This window comes from Dermochelys coriacea, chromosome 2, assembly GCF_009764565.3.
Source record: "Dermochelys coriacea isolate rDerCor1 chromosome 2, rDerCor1.pri.v4, whole genome shotgun sequence".
In the NCBI taxonomy this organism is placed as follows: Eukaryota; Metazoa; Chordata; order Testudines; family Dermochelyidae; genus Dermochelys; species Dermochelys coriacea.
In genome coordinates, this window is record NC_050069.1 from 108,580,712 (window position 1) to 108,598,456 (window position 17,745).

Sequence of the window (17,745 nt, forward strand, 5' to 3'; positions counted from 1 at the left end):
CTGGGCTACTCTTGTTCTGTGAGCTTTGCTGCTTTTTTTTTAAACAAAATTAATCTTGTTTCCTTTTATCACATGGAGAAGCTATATCCTCTGTGTATGTGAGTGTGTGTATGTATAAACAAATACACAGAGGCCATACAGCATGACATATATGTTTGCATGCATACATATATGTATACCCACACATAAGTGTGTATGCCTTTTTATATGTATAGTGTGTGTGCTTACACACACCTAGATACGCATGTATACAAGGACAAAATATTTGAAGCTAGCAGCCATTTATTTTAAACATACGTTTTCAGCAAGCTTCTTTCGATTACCACCCACACTGGTAAATATGCCTCCCCTCCCTGGTCTGCCCTGATAAAACTGCCCAGCCATCACTGACCTGCAATCTCAGCAAACTGATGGGCAGATCTTGTTTCCGATATGCATTTTGATGAGCCCTCAATACAAATCCAATCTGAGTTGCAGGCTAGTTGATGCATGGCTGGCCTCCTGCTTTATTTAACTCACCATATTTTCCTCATTCCACATACCAAATTCTGTTTATGAGTTCTGTTCAGACTAAATTGGAAAACAAAATATACTTTGGCTTATTTGATAAAGCTGGACACAGAGCAAGTGAAAAGAAAGAGTTGCACAAATTTTCAGCCATAATTTAGTATACAGATGGTAACGATAGGAGGTGTCGGCTGTAAGAAATGAGTTGATCAGGAAGATTTGCTTGACTGAATTTTGATTTTGTTTCCAGCAGATCTCCTCACATGGCATTGTTTATGCAAATATCCCCTCTTTTCAAAAAGCGTCTGGCTTCAGAAAACCCCTGGCAGTAGAGCACAAAAGCTAAGTTGTACAGCAGCTAGAAGACCTGAAAAGGCAGGCTGAATGAAGCAATGGATGCAATATGCAGGCAGTTGGACAAACAGAAGAGCCATTCTTCTCTGGGTACCAGTGGTGTGTGGAGAAGGCAGCCTACCCTGGAGGCAGAAAAAATGACCCTGAATAGGGGATAACTGCCCTGCTTCTATAGAGAAATGAAAAGGCTAAAGAGACGAGAGCCAAGGATTATAGACACAAATATGCTAAAGCTAACTGCTTTAACTTGTTTTTAAGACATCTTTAGAGGTGGCTAAGTTTGGGAGGGTAAAATGAAAAGGCAGCTAGAAAATAAGACTAAATCTACTTCTCCCACCATTTGTTCTGAGGTAGGAAAGAGGAAATGGAAGAAGGGAAAAGAGTCACTGCTGCCTTCCACTAACATTCCATTTCTACATTCTGACTTCTAGAACTAAATGGGAAGAATTGTATTTATACTGTTTGCTGAAATAAACAAATAAATCGGAGATATTTCCTTAGGTAACAGGCATTTAGTTTGGTGGCATACACTGCAATAGATTCTGGAAATCTATTTTTCTTTGTACTACGCATATAGCATAGCTAGCTAGCTAGCTCTATAGACATATATGCACACACACTAGATCTATATATAGGCAGCTGTGTCTGTATGCATGCCCTGTACCACATATATAAGCAGGTAATGTGAAGTAAGCAGAAATACTATATTAAGCATAATGATATTACAAAGCATATAGCAGTCAATACATAATTTTGCAAATTCTGAACATGTTTATTTTTCACACAGAAAGTAGTATATTTCTACGGAAATTCTAAGAACTTTGAAGCATCCAGCCATTTGCTTATGAGTAATCAATTCTATAGCATCCTATTATTATTTCTGCATTATCAAATGGCTGATGCCATGAGACAAATTATTTTGTGTTATAGTTCACTTTAAAACCAAGTCTCTTTAAAAATATGATTGGAATTATTTTCCTAATATATAAACATTAGTATGTGTATTTTCATAAAAGATGCATGTCAGTGTATACGTTTTCCTCAAAGGTGCATATATCACTGTATGTGTGTCTAGCACACATACAAATTCTGAAACGTACATTATCAAATTGCACACATAACTGCATACTCCATGTATAGCTGCTTTGAATCTATTTTGTTTTGTGCTTTCAAAGACTTTCTTATGTTATAAAGAGGACATCTATTCTGTTAAGTGAAAATGTTGCCACATTGAGTAAATGAATAATGTATTTTTAATTTCAGTAGTTCTGGATGCTCATCTTTTAAATGAAAGAACATGTCTGGAATGGGTTCTTTTAAAAGGCATTTGTAGACAGCACAAACAGCCTTCAGAAAGCTTCTTGAATGTGGAATTTTGCAAAATCCAATTCAACCTTAGATCCTCCTCTTTTTAAGACAGAAAATCTAAGAAAACCAAAGTACAAGAGACAGTGGCATTATCTGCATTTCAGTGGCCTGGCTTCTGTTTAAAAACAGCTATCTTCTTTTCCCTTTTGTTTTTTGTAACAGATTTTTTTGGAATTGTGGGGTTTGGAGTGAGGGGTTATTTAGAATCTGCCATCAGCCTGTGTTTTGCATACCAATAAAAAAATTAATAAACTACTTTCAGGCATATATGACACAGTTCATGTAGAAGCCCCATTGTTAGGAGAGGAATAGTATAGTCTTATCAGTGGCTTTAAACAGCTATTCATCATTTCTAAAGGGCAATTATTTGGAATCTCTTAAACTGGAATTCATAATACTCCTGCATACTGAATTTTAAATAGAAATCTGTATTTAGATGAAGGAATACATTAGTATAAGTCATTAGAGCACTGAAAATCCATGACTCGCTCATTTTTCACTCACTCTTTTTTTGGTTTCGCAGATAATGTAAAGTGCCAAGGATATGCACATTTAAATAAAACAAAAACAAAAAAATGTGCTATTTCATGTGAATGCAGTTGTAGATAATTTAATCCCATCTTTTTTATCAGAATATTTCAAATATTACTAATTATTGCTGAGAAAATAAACCATCGACAACGACCACCTCAAAAATCAAAGACACAGACAGATGCATCTGTATTCATATATTAGGATGAGCAGAAACAAAATATCTAGCTATCTCCAATGTTTGCTTAAGGGAACCTAAAAGATAGCAATGATAGCAAGATAGATATGTACAGTGATTCCTTGTTAGATTTTTTAAGATATACTTGTAATTCTAATATTCTGGTTATTCAGTATTATTTATTAGAGGAATCAGCTATCAATGGACAAAAAAAATAAAGCAAAAATAATCCATAGTACAAAATGAGGAGGGGGAAGATGGGTGGGAAGTATTGACCAACTCAGTAAATTCTAATAAATCTTTTAGCAGGAGGCCCACAACCAAATAGAAGCAAGCAATAATCAAAGCTCTATGAAAAATAAATAAACAAACTAAATATCATTGTCACATGCTGCTCATATTTTGGCAGTAAATCTGGTTTAAGAAAAGGCGCAGCACATGGATAACTTGCAATCTGGTTTGGAACTTTGTGAACACAGACCATTCCAGCACACACAGTTAAACATCATGTTGATTTACACAAACACACACACACACAAGCAAAGACTAAATAAGTTGAAGTTGATTTATAGTAAACAACCAATAGCCATGAGAACACAAGCTCTATAGCTGCTGCTGCTGTTCAGGATCCTGGTTCCTATTAATACATAAAATGACTAAATATAAAAATAACTATACTGAAGTAATGGCTGTGTCTTGGTTTTGCAACCATGCTGCTTCTTACATCTGCAGTCATGCATCTTTGTTTGTTTCCTTATTTCAACTGAAAAAAACTACACATACACACACACATTTTATATATATATAAACTAACATGGCTCCTGTGTGGTTGCACAAGAGGGAAAAAGAGAGCCCAGATACTTCTGCCTACCTTTATTCCTGTGTAAGTGCTAGGTACTGTATACACCATGAACTCCTTTAAGAATAGCCCTTCCGCAGGCCCTGTACACAGGGGTGAATTTCACCCTATCACAAAACCTTGATGCAGGGGATATTCTAGGTTAAAACTGATCAGAGGTTTGACACTCCAAGAGTGCTGAGTGGTTATTTTTGGAAAGCTTTTTCATTCTCTCTTTTGGGGTTACATATTTATTATGGGTTTATACATATGGAGTTTGGGGACTTCAGATTGCTTAGCAAGAACACGTTTTAATAATTAACAGTCCCCGCTCCCATCTCCCCCCCCCACACACACCCCATCACATTTCAACATTTTGAGCTTCATTCTTCTTCATACTGGGAACTAAGGGGTCAGGGGCCAGAAGTAAAAAATCTAAACAAACAATAATAAATTTGTCAAGTGTACTTGAACTACAAAAATCAAGAACATGCAGATCCTCTCATGAACATTCTGAAAGCAGTTTAAAACAGACAGAGGAAATTATCTGCTAAGAATTATTTGCCTGGCTGTAGTAAATGCTAAGGAGTGAATGGAACAGTTTCCAGTGGTCCGAGGGGATACAGAAAGAGCATGCATGCGTTTTTTCTTCCATGTAGTTATTTTTAAGTTGGGTCACAATATAAATTTATTCAAAGTATTGTGATACTTATTTATGTCATATTCTAGACCTTTTTGGCTTCCTCGCCACTTCACCCAGTTTTCTAAACAAATCACTGACCACTGATCATATCACACAGAATACTCTAGTAAGGAGGTGGGGTTGGGGGTGGGGGGAAGGGCTGGACTCTAGCAACAGTAGCCCTGTGTTGAAGAGACATTTCATTTCCCATAGTAGTGGTCCGATAGTGACTTCATTAAAAAGAACAAAATCACTTATGGGAATGTAAAAATCTCTCTGAAACCAGGGAAAGTATGTTTTACAATGCACTCCTTCAAGTTAAAACATAGTCAAATGGATTGTCATGTGTGCCATGTTTTAGCTCTGATAACTTGAGTACTATCCCGGGAAAAGAGAATTGAAACCCTTTCAATAGAAACTGTGGCACAATTAGTGAATGGTAACCGTAGCAGATACCATTGTAATGATAAATAGGAGCATAAACTGGAATTAAAATACTTCCACTTCTAGACTTTTGTCATTGTACAGTTAAAATGAGCTCTTTTGCAAAGCTATACAGAAAGGGCAAAATAAATCTTACTGGAGTTTATGCTGTAGAATATAGCTCAACATAAAGATCATGCAGTGGACCTAATTTACCTAGATTTCAGTAAGGCGTTTGATACCGTGCCACATGGGAAATTATTAGTTAAATTGGAAAAGATGGGGATCAATATGAAAATTGAAAGGTGGATAAGGAATTGGTTAACAGGGAGACTACAGCAGGTCCTACTGAAAGGTGAACTGTCAGGCTAGAGGGAGATTACCAGTGGAGTTCCTCAAGGATCAGTTTTGGGACCAATCTTATTTAATCTTTTTATTACTGACCATGGCAAAAAAAGTGGGAGTGTGCTAATAAAGTTTGCAGATGATACAAAGCTGGGCGGTATTGCCAATTTAGAGAAGGACTGGGATATCATACAGGAAGATTTGGATGACCTTGTAAACTGGATTAATAGTAATAGGATGAAATTTAATAGTGAGAAGTGTAAGGTTATGCATTTAGGGATTAATGACAAGAATTTTAGTTATAAGCTGGGGACACATCAATTAGAAGTAACGGAGGAGGAGAAGGACCTTGGAGTATTGGTTGATCATAGGATGACTATGAGCTGCCAATGTGATATGGCCGTGAAAAAAGCTAATGTGGTCTTGGGATGCATCAGGCGAGGTATTTCCAGTAGAGATAAGGAGGTTTTAGTACTGTTATACAAGGCACTGGTGAGAACTCACCTGGAATACTGTATGCAGTTCTGGTCTCCCATGTTTGAGAAGGATGAATTCAAACTGAAACAGGTACAGAGAAGGGCTACTAGGATGATCCGAGGAATGGAAAACTTGTCTTATGAAAGGAGACTTAAGGAGCTTGGCTTGTTTAGCCTTACTAAAAGAAGGTTGAGGGGAGATATGATTGCTCTCTATAAATATATCAGAGGGATAAATACAGGAGAGGGAGAGGAATTATTTAAGCTCAGCAGCAATGTGGACACAAGAACAAATGGGTATAAACTGGCCACCAGGAAGTTTAGATTTGAAATTAGACGAAAGTTGCTAACCATCAGAGGAGTGAAGTTTTGGAATAGCCTTCCAAGGGAAGCAGTGGGGGCAAAAGATCTATCTGGCTTTAAGATTCTACTCGATAAGTTTATGGAGGAGATGGTATGATGGGATAATGTGATTTTGGTAAGTAATTGATCTTTAAATGTTCAGGGTAAATAGGCCTAATCCCTTAAAATGGGATATTAGATGGATCGGATCTGAGTTACCCAGGAAAGAATTTTCTGTACTATTTGGCTGGTGAATCTTGCCCATATGCTCAGGGTTTAGCTGATCGCCATATTTGGGATCGGGAAGAAATTTTCCTCCAGGTCAGATTGGAGAGGCCATGGAGGTTTTTCGCCTTCCTCTGTAGCATGGGGCACGGGTCACTTGAGGGAGGATTCTCTGCTTCTTGAAGTCTTTAAACCACAATTTGAGGACTTCAAGAGCTCAGACATAGGTGAGGTTTTTCGTAGGAGTGGGTGGGTGAGATTCTGTGGCCTGCGTTGTGCAGGAGGTCGGACTAGATGATCAGAATGGTCCCTTCTGACCTTAGTATCTATGAATCTATAAAGTTTTTTTCATGATAGTGCAGGAGTAAAACTATTAATATTCTTTACCTTAGTTCTGGAATGCACAGTGGCATTTACCATTTGCAGGTGGAGATATGTACCCTGATAGCAGAGGTTGTGTCAGTAATTCCCTTGGAAACACCTGCTTTTGGAGGTTTATAATAATATAGCCACATACATTTGCTCTTTGCTGGGACTTTCCATATTTTATCAGAAAATTTGAAGAGATAATAGAGATCCTGCTAATAAGAATGGCTGGTACACACAGATGTATTAGCTTGTATGTACGTGGCTGTTGGAAAGACTACATATATTGTCTGCTTTAGTGTTTAACCATTCTCACTACTGCCTAAGCTGGCTCAAGTGTTTCTTCTGATCAGTTTATAGAAATCTATGTTTATAGAGTCAAAAGGCTTGAGGTCCTCGTCAACTCTCATTGAACTCAATGGTATTTTTTTCATTGACTTCACTGGAAGGTGGATGAGTCTCTTGAGAGCTGCTGCACAAAGCACCATCCAGTTCCTGCTGACATTCAGGGAATTATGCACGCTCAAAAGTTCTCAGGCTTGGAAATGAAAAATTCTAAGTTTTATTCCATATCAGTTGGCTGTATGCAGTTAGATAACAGCCACACATTATTACAGCATCCTGTATATGTTCATTCCCATAATCCCCTACATGCTTTGGATTGACTTCAAAGAGAAAAGAATTGTTCTAACAGCAAGATACACTTAGTCCATTCATTAGTGGGCATTAATTTGGGGTGTCCAGCTCAAGACACATAAATCTGTTTCAGATGTGGCACCCATGATCAGTGAGCATATTGGACTATTAGGATGTCAGTCTTTGCCTCCTGCAGATACACTACATGTTGCCCTGCTTTGTACACATCAGCCAGCTATGAATGGTGGGATTTTACACCATTTGGAAAAGGTAGTTTTTAGGCTTCTGGATATTTTATTCATTTGCTTCCTTTATAAGCCTGATCAGAGGGTTAAGAAAAGTGGATCACACTGGGGAAAGAATTCAATACTAAAAACACAGGAGCAGCCGTCTAGCCAGCTCTCCTATTCCAGGGGAAAAACCTCTCTCTTAGTCACAGAAAAACAACAAAATATAAAACAAAACCCCACAGTTTGGGAGCTTCTTACCCACAGCCCTGAGTTCAAGAACCACTTTCTCCTACTAGCTGCCCCCACTCGGAGCAGATGCGTTAGCCTGAATTGTTAATAACGCCTCATTTGTCAGGCACAGTACAGGGTCTCTCTTTGCCATGTCCCACTAAAGTTACATTTTGTGGAGTTCATCTCAAAAACATCAAAGCCCATCTTAGAATCATAGAATCATAGAATATCAGGGTTGGAAGGGACCCCAGAAGGTCATCTAGTCCAACCCCCTGCTCAAAGCAGGACCAAGTCCCAGTTAAATCATCCTAGCCAGGGCTTTGTCAAGCCTGACCTTAAAAACCTCTAAGGAAGGAGATTCTACCACCTCCCTAGGTAACGCATTCCAGTGTTTCACCACCCTCTTAGTGAAAAAGTTTTTCCTAATATCCAATCTAAACCTCCCCCATTGCAACTTGAGACCATTACTCCTCGTTCTGTCATCTGCTACCATTGAGAACAGTCTAGAGCCATCCTCTTTGAAACCCCCTTTCAGGTAGTTGAAAGCAGCTATCAAATCCCCCCTCATTCTTCTCTTCTGCAGACTAAACAATCCCAGCTCCCTCAGCCTCTCCTCATAAGTCATGTGCTCTAGACCCCTAATCATTTTTGTTGCCCTTCGCTGTACTCTTTCCAATTTATCCACATCCTTCTTGTAGTGTGGGGCCCAAAACTGGACACAGTACTCCAGATGAGGCCTCACCAGTGTCGAATAGAGGGGAACGATCACGTCCCTCGATCTGCTCGCTATGCCCCTACTTATACATCCCAAAATGCCATTGGCCTTCTTGGCAACAAGGGCACACTGCTGACTCATATCCAGCTTCTCGTCCACTGTCACCCCTAGGTCCTTTTCCGCAGAACTGCTGCCGAGCCATTCGGTCCCTAGTCTGTAGCGGTGCATTGGATTCTTCCATCCTAAGTGCAGGACCCTGCACTTATCCTTATTGAACCTCATTAGATTTCTTTTGGCCCAATCTTCCAATTTGTCTAGGTCCTTCTGTATCCTATCCCTCCCCTCCAGCGTATCTACCACTCCTCCCAGTTTAGTATCATCCGCAAATTTGCTGAGAGTGCAATCCACACCATCCTCCAGATCATTTATGAAGATATTGAACAAAACGGGCCCCAGGACCGACCCCTGGGGCACTCCACTTGACACCGGCTGCCAACTAGACATGGAGCCATTGATCACTACCCGTTGAGCCCGACAATCTAGCCAGCTTTCTACCCACCTTATAGTGCATTCATCCAGCCCATACTTCCTTAACTTGCTGACAAGAATGCTGTGGGAGACCGTGTCAAAAGCTTTGCTAAAGTCAAGAAACAATACATCCACTGCTTTCCCTTCATCCACAGAACCAGTAATCTCATCATAAAAGGCGATTAGATTAGTCAGGCATGACCTTCCCTTGGTGAATCCATGCTGACTGTTCCTGATCACTTTCCTCTCCTCTAAGTGCTTCAGGATTGATTCTTTGAGGACCTGCTCCATGATTTTTCCAGGGACTGAGGTGAGGCTGACTGGCCTGTAGTTCCCAGGATCCTCCTTCTTCCCTTTTTTAAAGATGGGCACTACATTAGCCTTTTTCCAGTCATCCGGGACTTCCCCCGTTCGCCACGAGTTTTCAAAGATAATGGCCAAGGGCTCTGCAATCACAGCCGCCAATTCCCTCAGCACTCTCGGATGCAATTCGTCCGGCCCCATGGACTTGTGCACGTCCAGCTTTTCTAAATAGTCCCTAACCACCTCTATCTCTACAGAGGGCTGGCCATCTCTTCCCCATTATGTGATGCCCAGCACAGCAGTCTGGGAGCTGACCTTGTTAGTGAAAACAGAGGCAAAAAAAGCATTGAGTACATTAGCTTTTTCCACATCCTCTGTCACTAACTTGCCTCCCTCATTCAATAAGGGGCCCACACTTTCCTTGGCTTTCTTCTTGTTGCCAACATACCTGAAGAAACCCTTCTTGTTACTCTTGACATCTCTTGCTAGCTGCAGCTCCAGGTGCGATTTGGCCCTCCTGATATCTTTCCTACATGCCCGAGCAATATTTTTATACTCTTCCCTGGTCATATGTCCAACCTTCCACTTCTTGTAAGCTTCTTTTTTATGTTTAAGATCCGCTAGGATTTCACCATTAAGCCAAGCTGGTCGCCTGCCATATTTACTATTCTTTCGACTCATCGGGATGGTTTGTCCCTGTAACCTCAACAGGGATTCCTTGAAATACAGCCAGCTCTCCTGGACTCCCTTCCCTTTCATGTTAGTCCCCCAGGGGATCCTGGCCATCTGTTCCCTGAGGGAGTCAAAGTCTGCTTTCCTGAAGTCCAGGGTCCGTATCCTGCTGCTTACCTTTCTTCCCTGCGTCAGGATCCTGAACTCAACCAACTCATGGTCACTGCCTCCCAGATTCCCATCCACTTTTGCTTCCCCCACTAATTCTACCCGGTTTGTGAGCAGCAGGTCAAGAAAAGCGCTCCCCCTAGTTGGCTCCCCTAGCACTTGCACCAGGAAATTGTCCCCTACGCTTTCCAAAAACTTCCTGGATTGTCTATGCACCGCTGTATTGCTCTCCCAGCAGATATCAGGAAAATTAAAGTCACCCATGAGAATCAGGGCATGCGATCTAGTAGCTTCCGTGAGTTGCCGGAAGAAAGCCTCATCCACCTCATCCCCCTGGTCCGGTGGTCTATAGCAGACTCCCACCATGACATCACTCTTGTTGCACACACTTCTAAACTTAATCCAGAGACACTCAGGTTTTTCCACAGTTTCGTACCGGAGCTCTGAGCAGTCATACTGCTCCCTTACATACAGTGCTACTCCCCCACCTTTTCTGCCCTGCCTGTCCTTCCTGAACAGTTTATAACCATCCATGACTGTACTCCAGTCATGTGAGTTATCCCACCAAGTCTCTGTTATTCCAATCACGTCATAATTCCTTGACATCACCAGGACCTCCAGTTCTCCCTGCTTGTTTCCAAGGCTTTGTGCATTTGTATATAAGCACTTGAGATAACCTGTTGATCGCCCCTCATTCCCAGTATGAGGCAGGAGCCCTCCCCTCACAGACATTCCTGCCTATCCACTTAATTTGAGCATCTAGTAAGGAGGGCAGAGATCTCAATGAGTGCCAGGTAAGAGCTCAGGCTCACAGGTAAAAGGTTGCATCTCAGTCATGAGAAGAGGTGGCTATCAGTAACAATGTCCAGTTGCTAATACTTGCCTGTCCCTCTTTAATTCTGTTTGACACTTCTACAGTAAATTGATGGTAATTTATGAACGAAGATTCTGTGTCTGAAAGTCTATTGATTTGGCATCCAAGTACCAAAGTGTTAAAGGTCAATGTGTATCTCAATAGTTGGAGTATATGAAGAATGACTTGTATATGCAAGCCATTGCCCTTTATTGGGTGGAACGTGAACGTATTTTGCAGGCCCTGTAAATTCTTTACAGGTGTGGCTGCTTGTACATCTTACTGTGTTGTTGGAGCTGAGAGTTGAGAAATCTCCTTCAGGAACAGCATTTAAACAACTGGAGTTGATGTCTATACACATTATATACAGCAAAGCAAAACAAAACAAAAGACAAACCTAACTACTTTAAAAGAATATTAAGCTTGCCAAGTCAAACACTTGACAGTTAAGAACTGACAGTTAAGGTTGCCTGTGCAACCTCAATTTGGCCTCTTGTGCATTTTCATTACATACTATTTTTACTGCAAGAGTTATGTCCCTGTCTGCTCCTGTCCTCTGCTCCTTTTCCCTCTTCTTAACCTGTTCTACTCTTCAACTTCAACAACCGGAAGAGGGATTCCAAAGAGGATGGAGCTTGGCTGTTCTCAGTGGTAGCAGATGACAGATCAAGGAGCAATGGTCTCAAGTTGCAGTGGGGGAGGTCTAGGTTGGATAGTAAGAAAAACTATTTCACTAGGAAGGTGGGTGAGGCACTGGAATGTGTTATCTAAAGAGTTGGTGGTTTCAGAGTAGCAGCCGTGTTAGTCTGTATTCGCAAAAAGAAAAGGAGTACTTGTGGCACCTTAGAGACTAACAAATTTATTTGAGCATAAGCTTTCGTGAGCTACAGCTCACTTCATCGGATGCATTTGGTGGAAAATACAGTGGGGAGATTTATATACACACACAGAGAACATGAAACAATGGGTTTTATCAAACACACTGTAAGGAGAGTGATCACTTAAGATGAGCCATCACCAGCAGCGGGGGGGGGGGGGAAAGGAGGAAAACCTTTCATGGTGACAAGCAAGGTAGGCTATTTCCAGCAGTTAACAAGAACCTCTGAGGAACAGTGGGGGGTGGGGGGGAGAAATAACATGGGGAAATAGTTTTACTTTGTGTAATGACTCATCCATTCCCAGTCTATATTCAAGCCTAAGTTAATTGTATCCAGTTTGCAAATTAATTCCAATTCAGCAGTCTCTCCTTGGAGTCTGTTTTTGAAGTTTTTTTGTTGAAGGATAGCCACCCTCAGGTCTGTAATCGAGTGACCAGAGAGATTGAAGTGTTCTCCAACTGGTTTTTGAATGTTATAATTCTTGACATCTGATTTGTGTCCATTTATTCTTTTACGTAGAGACTGTCCAGTTTGACCAATGTACATGGCAGAGGGGCATTGCTGGCACATGATGGCATATATCACATTGGTAGATGCGCAGGTGAACGAGCCTCTGATAGTGTGGCTGATGTGATTAGGCCCTGTGATGGTGTCCCCTGAATAGATATGTGGACAGAGTTGGCAACGGACTTTGTTGCAAGGATAGGTTCCTGGGTTAGTGGTTCTGTTGTGTGGTTTGTGGTTGCTGGTGAGTATTTCCTTCAGGTTGGGTGGCTGTCTGTAAGCAAGGACTGGCCTGTCTCCCAAGATCTGTGAGAGTGATGGGTCGTCCTTCAGGGTAGGTTGTAGATCCTTGATGATGCGTTGGAGAGGTTTTAGTTGGGGGCTGAAGGTGATGGCTAGAGGCATTCTGTTATTTTCTTTGTTGGGCCTGTCCTGTAGTAGATGACTTCTGGGTACTCTTTTGGCTCTGTCAATTTGTTTCTTCACTTCAGCAGGTGGGTATTGTAGTTGTAAGAAGGCATGATAGAGATCTTGTAGGTATTTGTCTCTGTCTGAGGGGTTGGAGCATAAAATGCGGTTATATCGTAGAGCTTGGCTGTAGACAATGGATCATGTGGTATGATCTGGATGAAAGCTAGAGGCATGTAGGTAGGAATAGCAGTCAGTAGGTTTCCGATATAGGGTGGTGTTTATGTGACCATCGCTTATTAGCACTGTAGTGTCCAGGAAGTGGATCTCTTGTGTAGACTGGTCCAGGCTGAGGTTGATGGTGGGATGGAAATTGTTGAAATCATGGTGGAATTCCTCAAGGGCTTCTTTTCCATGGGTCCAGATGATGAAGAGGTCATCAATGTAGCGCAAGTAGAGTAGGGGCATAAGGGGACGAGAGCTGTGGAAGCGTTCTTCTAAGTCAGCCATAAAAATGTTGCCATGCTGTGGGGCCATGCGGGTACCCATCGCAGTGCCGCTGATTTGAAGGTATACATTGTCACCAAATGTGAAATAGTTATGGGTGAGGACAAAATCACAAAGTTCAGCCACCATGTTAGCCGTGACATTATCGGGGATACTGTTCCTGACAGCTTGTAGTCCATCTTTGTGTGGAATGTTGGTGTAGAGGGCTTCTACATCCATAGTGGCTAGGATGGTGTTTTTAGGAAGATCACCAATGGATTGTAGTTTCCTCAGGAAGTCAGTGGTGTCTGGAAGATAGCTGGGAGTGCTGGTAACGTAGGGCCTGAGGAGGGAGTCTACATAGCCAGACAATCCTGCTGTCAGGGTGCCCAATGACTGAGATGATGGGGCGTCCAGGATTTCCAGGTTTATGGATCTTGGAGGTGGTGGAATCTCCATCCTTAGAGGTTTTTAAGGCCCTGCTTGACAAAGCCCTAGCTGGAATGATTTAATTGGGGTTGCTCCTGACTTGAGCAGGGGGTTGGACTAGATGATCTCCTGAGGTCTCTTACAACCCTAATATCCTATGATTCTATGATCTTCTCTTTGCTCTTGCTTGCCAAATTCTTACCCCTCTGCATTCAAGTCTGGATACTTCCTTCCTCCTCCTCACTGCCTGGATACAAGCAGGGGATGACAGAAAGCACAGGAGAGACAGCTTCCCTGCTCTCAGTTCCAATGTTGGTCCACAGCAGCCCCTGGCAACTAGGAGTAGTAATTGCAGAACAATCCTGCTGAGCCTCTGATCCCTAAAACACACTCACTGGGGTGGGCATGGAACTCTTTGGGGTGGAGGAGTGTATTCAGTGTGGATAGAATCTTTAGAGAATTTTGCTGCCAAACTCTGACAAGTCTCCTAAGCATGGGCAAATGGTGATTTTCCGAGGCTTATGACTTGTTGATTGGGTTTTCACAGGAGCAGCAAAAGACACATCTCTCACCATAGGGAGACTCTCCTACGACATTTCAAATCACTGCTCCAAAGCATGGAAGCACGGGAGGTTCTCAGTTAAATGTTTGTAAGAATTTTCTAACATTAGCAAAACAACATGATCTCATTTTCAGAAATGGCTCAACTGTTTTTGCTGAAACTTCAGAAATAACTTCAGCCTAAAGCAGGCACCCGTTCTGGAAAATTTCACCCCAAATGGTTAAAGTTATAAGTAATGGAAACAGGATCTTATAAAGGAAACTGTTAGGCAGCCTAAACTAAAGGGAGCATTGCCAGCTTTGCCTACAGTGAGGCCTCAGATTGCTAAACTAAACCCTCAATCCTACAAATGCTTCCTAGAATGCTTGATTTTACATAGGAGTTGTCCTGCTGAAGTGAATGGGACAACTCACAAATTAGGAACTCGTGTAAGTGGGGTCTTGATTCTTTTAAGTACAGTCTTTTTAGCATCCATGGAAAGTGGCAGATTGCTCACACTAGAAAGTAAACTTCTCTGATTATCCATAGATCAGGTGTCTCAATCCTGAATGCTTTCCATGCCCATTGAAGGAGAATGAGACATGGCTGTTTCTCAAGAGAATGAAGCAAGGCTTTTGGTTAGGCCAGCATTTTTCTAAACACATGCATTTATATGACAACACAAACTCCATTCTAATCTGTTCCACTACTATGGTATAGAAAAGTGCTCTGTTTTGTAATGGTTATGATTTTACACATATGAAAAGAAGTTTCAGCTGATAATTACAGAAATTTTACAAAAATGAATGATATTGGAAGTAGGAAAAATAAGGTCTGGTGTTTCTTACCCTGTATATGATGTGAAGGCCCTGGCATCATACAAAGAAATACAATGAGTTGCCACTGAGAGGGAGACATCTGAAATTTGCATGAAGAGCTGTCTGCAAAACAAATGAAAAGGGACAGATAAAATCCCACATTATTAGCTAATATAGCATATGAATTTCAGTGTGCAGTGTGCACATTACAAGATAGCCATGGTTTATTGTTGCAGTGAATTAATAACATTGTCACAATGGATAACATCATATATACCTCCTATCCAAATGATAGGAAAACAATTAGAGTTTTGTAATAGCATGGTTATCCCATGGCTGCTTTGGGATTAAAAAACCCCAACAAGTTGAAATTCTTTAGTGGCGAGTGGCATAACCTCAGCCTACCACTGTAGGAGACAGCTCTCAAAGCAAAAGCCTGCATTCATGGCAGATTTATACATTGTGTGCGAGTTCCAGTTGTTTTTTTGTACCACTGACTGAACTTAGTTATGCTGAAGAGTAGATAGTTAAAGCAAGCTCCTAGACTTCTTCCTACTTGGTATTTTCAGTATTACTTCTAGTCCTTCTTAGAAAGAGCAAGGCCTTGGTTTGCTGGAACGAGAGCAGGGAAGGAGGGGGGCTGTCGTTAGGGGTGAGTCTAAGTAAGTCTAGAGGGAGTTTAAGTTGGTGTACTATACCTTTGTCTGGCCTCCCTCATTGTATACATTTCACCAGTTCCTTAGACTTAAATTAACGTAGATTTGCTTAGATTCACACCTGCTTACTACTATGAAGCTCCTTCAAACATACTTCTGAACTTGGTCCACTGAATCTATGTTAACTTACAACTTTGTCCACGTCATTGGTGTGTAACTTATATTCCTTTAAGCTCTTACATTAGTGAGTCAGTGTTAGTAAGTCTAAGGGTGTCTGAGCATAAGGTCTTCTTAGTAAATGAAAGGATATTTAATTAATGCAATTTTGTCATCACCTCTGAATTTGATACAATGCCGGTATTACACAGGATGCCTTACAGTATGTGTATTGTTTAATTTCAAAAGTAGATAAATTGTTTTCTTTTCCCTGGTGAACTATGAGAGTTATGCACTTCCCATTGTCTTCCCATTGTGGAAAAACTCAGGTTTCTATTCATAATTCCTACGAATATCTTAACTATATTGCATTTATAAAACAATTGATGGAGATAACTGTATCTGCAATACTGAATTTAAGACTATTCCCCATAGAAATAATTTTCCTTCGTTGCACCATCGAAATAACAAATGCATCAAACACCTTTACTACTAAGGGTGCTTGCTGTCTCCAGGGTCACATTTTTTGATTAACAATTTCTAAACTTTGTCAAGGATTGCACCTTCCCTTTGGTATTCCTTATTAAATTATGCATTACTTTTCTTTCCAGCATACTTAGAATATTTCACTGATGTTGAGGCAGCTCATGTTCATATGAAAATATATGACCAATATAGATGGTCAAAAATGTAAACACATTCTGTAAATCAATCCCATGTAGTCCCTATGTATAGAATAAAATCTGGGGATTTTTGAATCTGAGTTTGTCTTTTGTGTATGCAAGACCTCCTGCGTACAGTGTGAAATTAAATACTTATGTTACAGCTGACTTCTTATGGAAAAGTAATGAAAACATTAAGCAATATACTCCACTTTATGCTTTTTTAAAGGTTTTGCACAGAAAGCAAATTGGACTGTCCATGAGCACTGTAGGGTTCTGAACAACACCCAGGTGTAACGTTTCAAGGATAGGCAGACCCTTCATAGTACTGATAGATTTTTATTATTTTGACGTAATCCTACTTTGTCTTTTGGTAGTAAACTATTTGATTTGCAGCAATTTGTTTTTTAATTAAAATAGACACAGAGAATCAAAAATGCTCTTCCCAAAGAAGCCAACTAAGTATGCATATTGCAGTGTATTCACTTAAACAAATAAAAGAAGGTGAACAGCTGCAGTCTTTCTTTTTGCCTCTCAGTGAGACTGTTACTAGAATACTCTTATTTTCCCTAATTGTCTGAGAAGTGTGACTAAATATCTTTGCTATTATTTGTTATTTGTAGTATAGTGGTGCATAGAGACTCTAATCAAGACTTCAGGTGCTAGGTGCTATACATGCATATCATAAAAACAAACGCAATCCTAGCACCAAATATCTTAGTCTTTAATATTTTTCTTTATACTATATATAAATTAAAATACATAAAATCTCCCATAGCATGGGGTGTTTGAAAGTCACAGATGTTATTGCAGGTTTTCCTGTACTACCGAAAAAAACCGCCATAAATACCACAGTAAAATTCATTAAGAAAAAGGCAACATTTTAGAAATTGTAATGCAGATGAAGGGGGCCAAAGTGGAAAGGCGGCCTGATGGAAGGACTGGACATTGTGGCAGTGGAAAACTGTTGTAACCTCATATCTCTTCCGGAGCATCACAATGCAAAATATAAGTGCTAATAGCTAGCAGCGTACATGTGTGGAGGATCGGGCCAGGACATGTGCTGATCCTGCCCTGTTGCAGCCTCCACAAGCTAGACTTTTGTGGAGTCTTAGTCAAATTTTCAATCTGCCCACACTTATCAGTGCCACCAGTGGACCTTTTTTTGCAGTGAATGCCTCCTTTGCTGAATCTAGCCCAGTCAGACAAGCATTTATTATTATAGGGAGGGCTGGT

General features: G+C 40.8%; 1 long non-coding RNA gene across 1 annotated transcript in view; it reads right to left on the reverse strand.

The window, feature by feature from the left end:
* The window catches only part of LOC122458749, a 100,728-nt gene that overhangs the window by 66,030 nt on the left and 16,953 nt on the right, over positions 1-17,745 (reverse strand). The window contains exon 2 of the long non-coding RNA XR_006278973.1: positions 15,066-15,158. This is a non-coding gene — a long non-coding RNA (uncharacterized LOC122458749). The remainder of the gene's footprint in view (positions 1-15,065; positions 15,159-17,745) is intronic.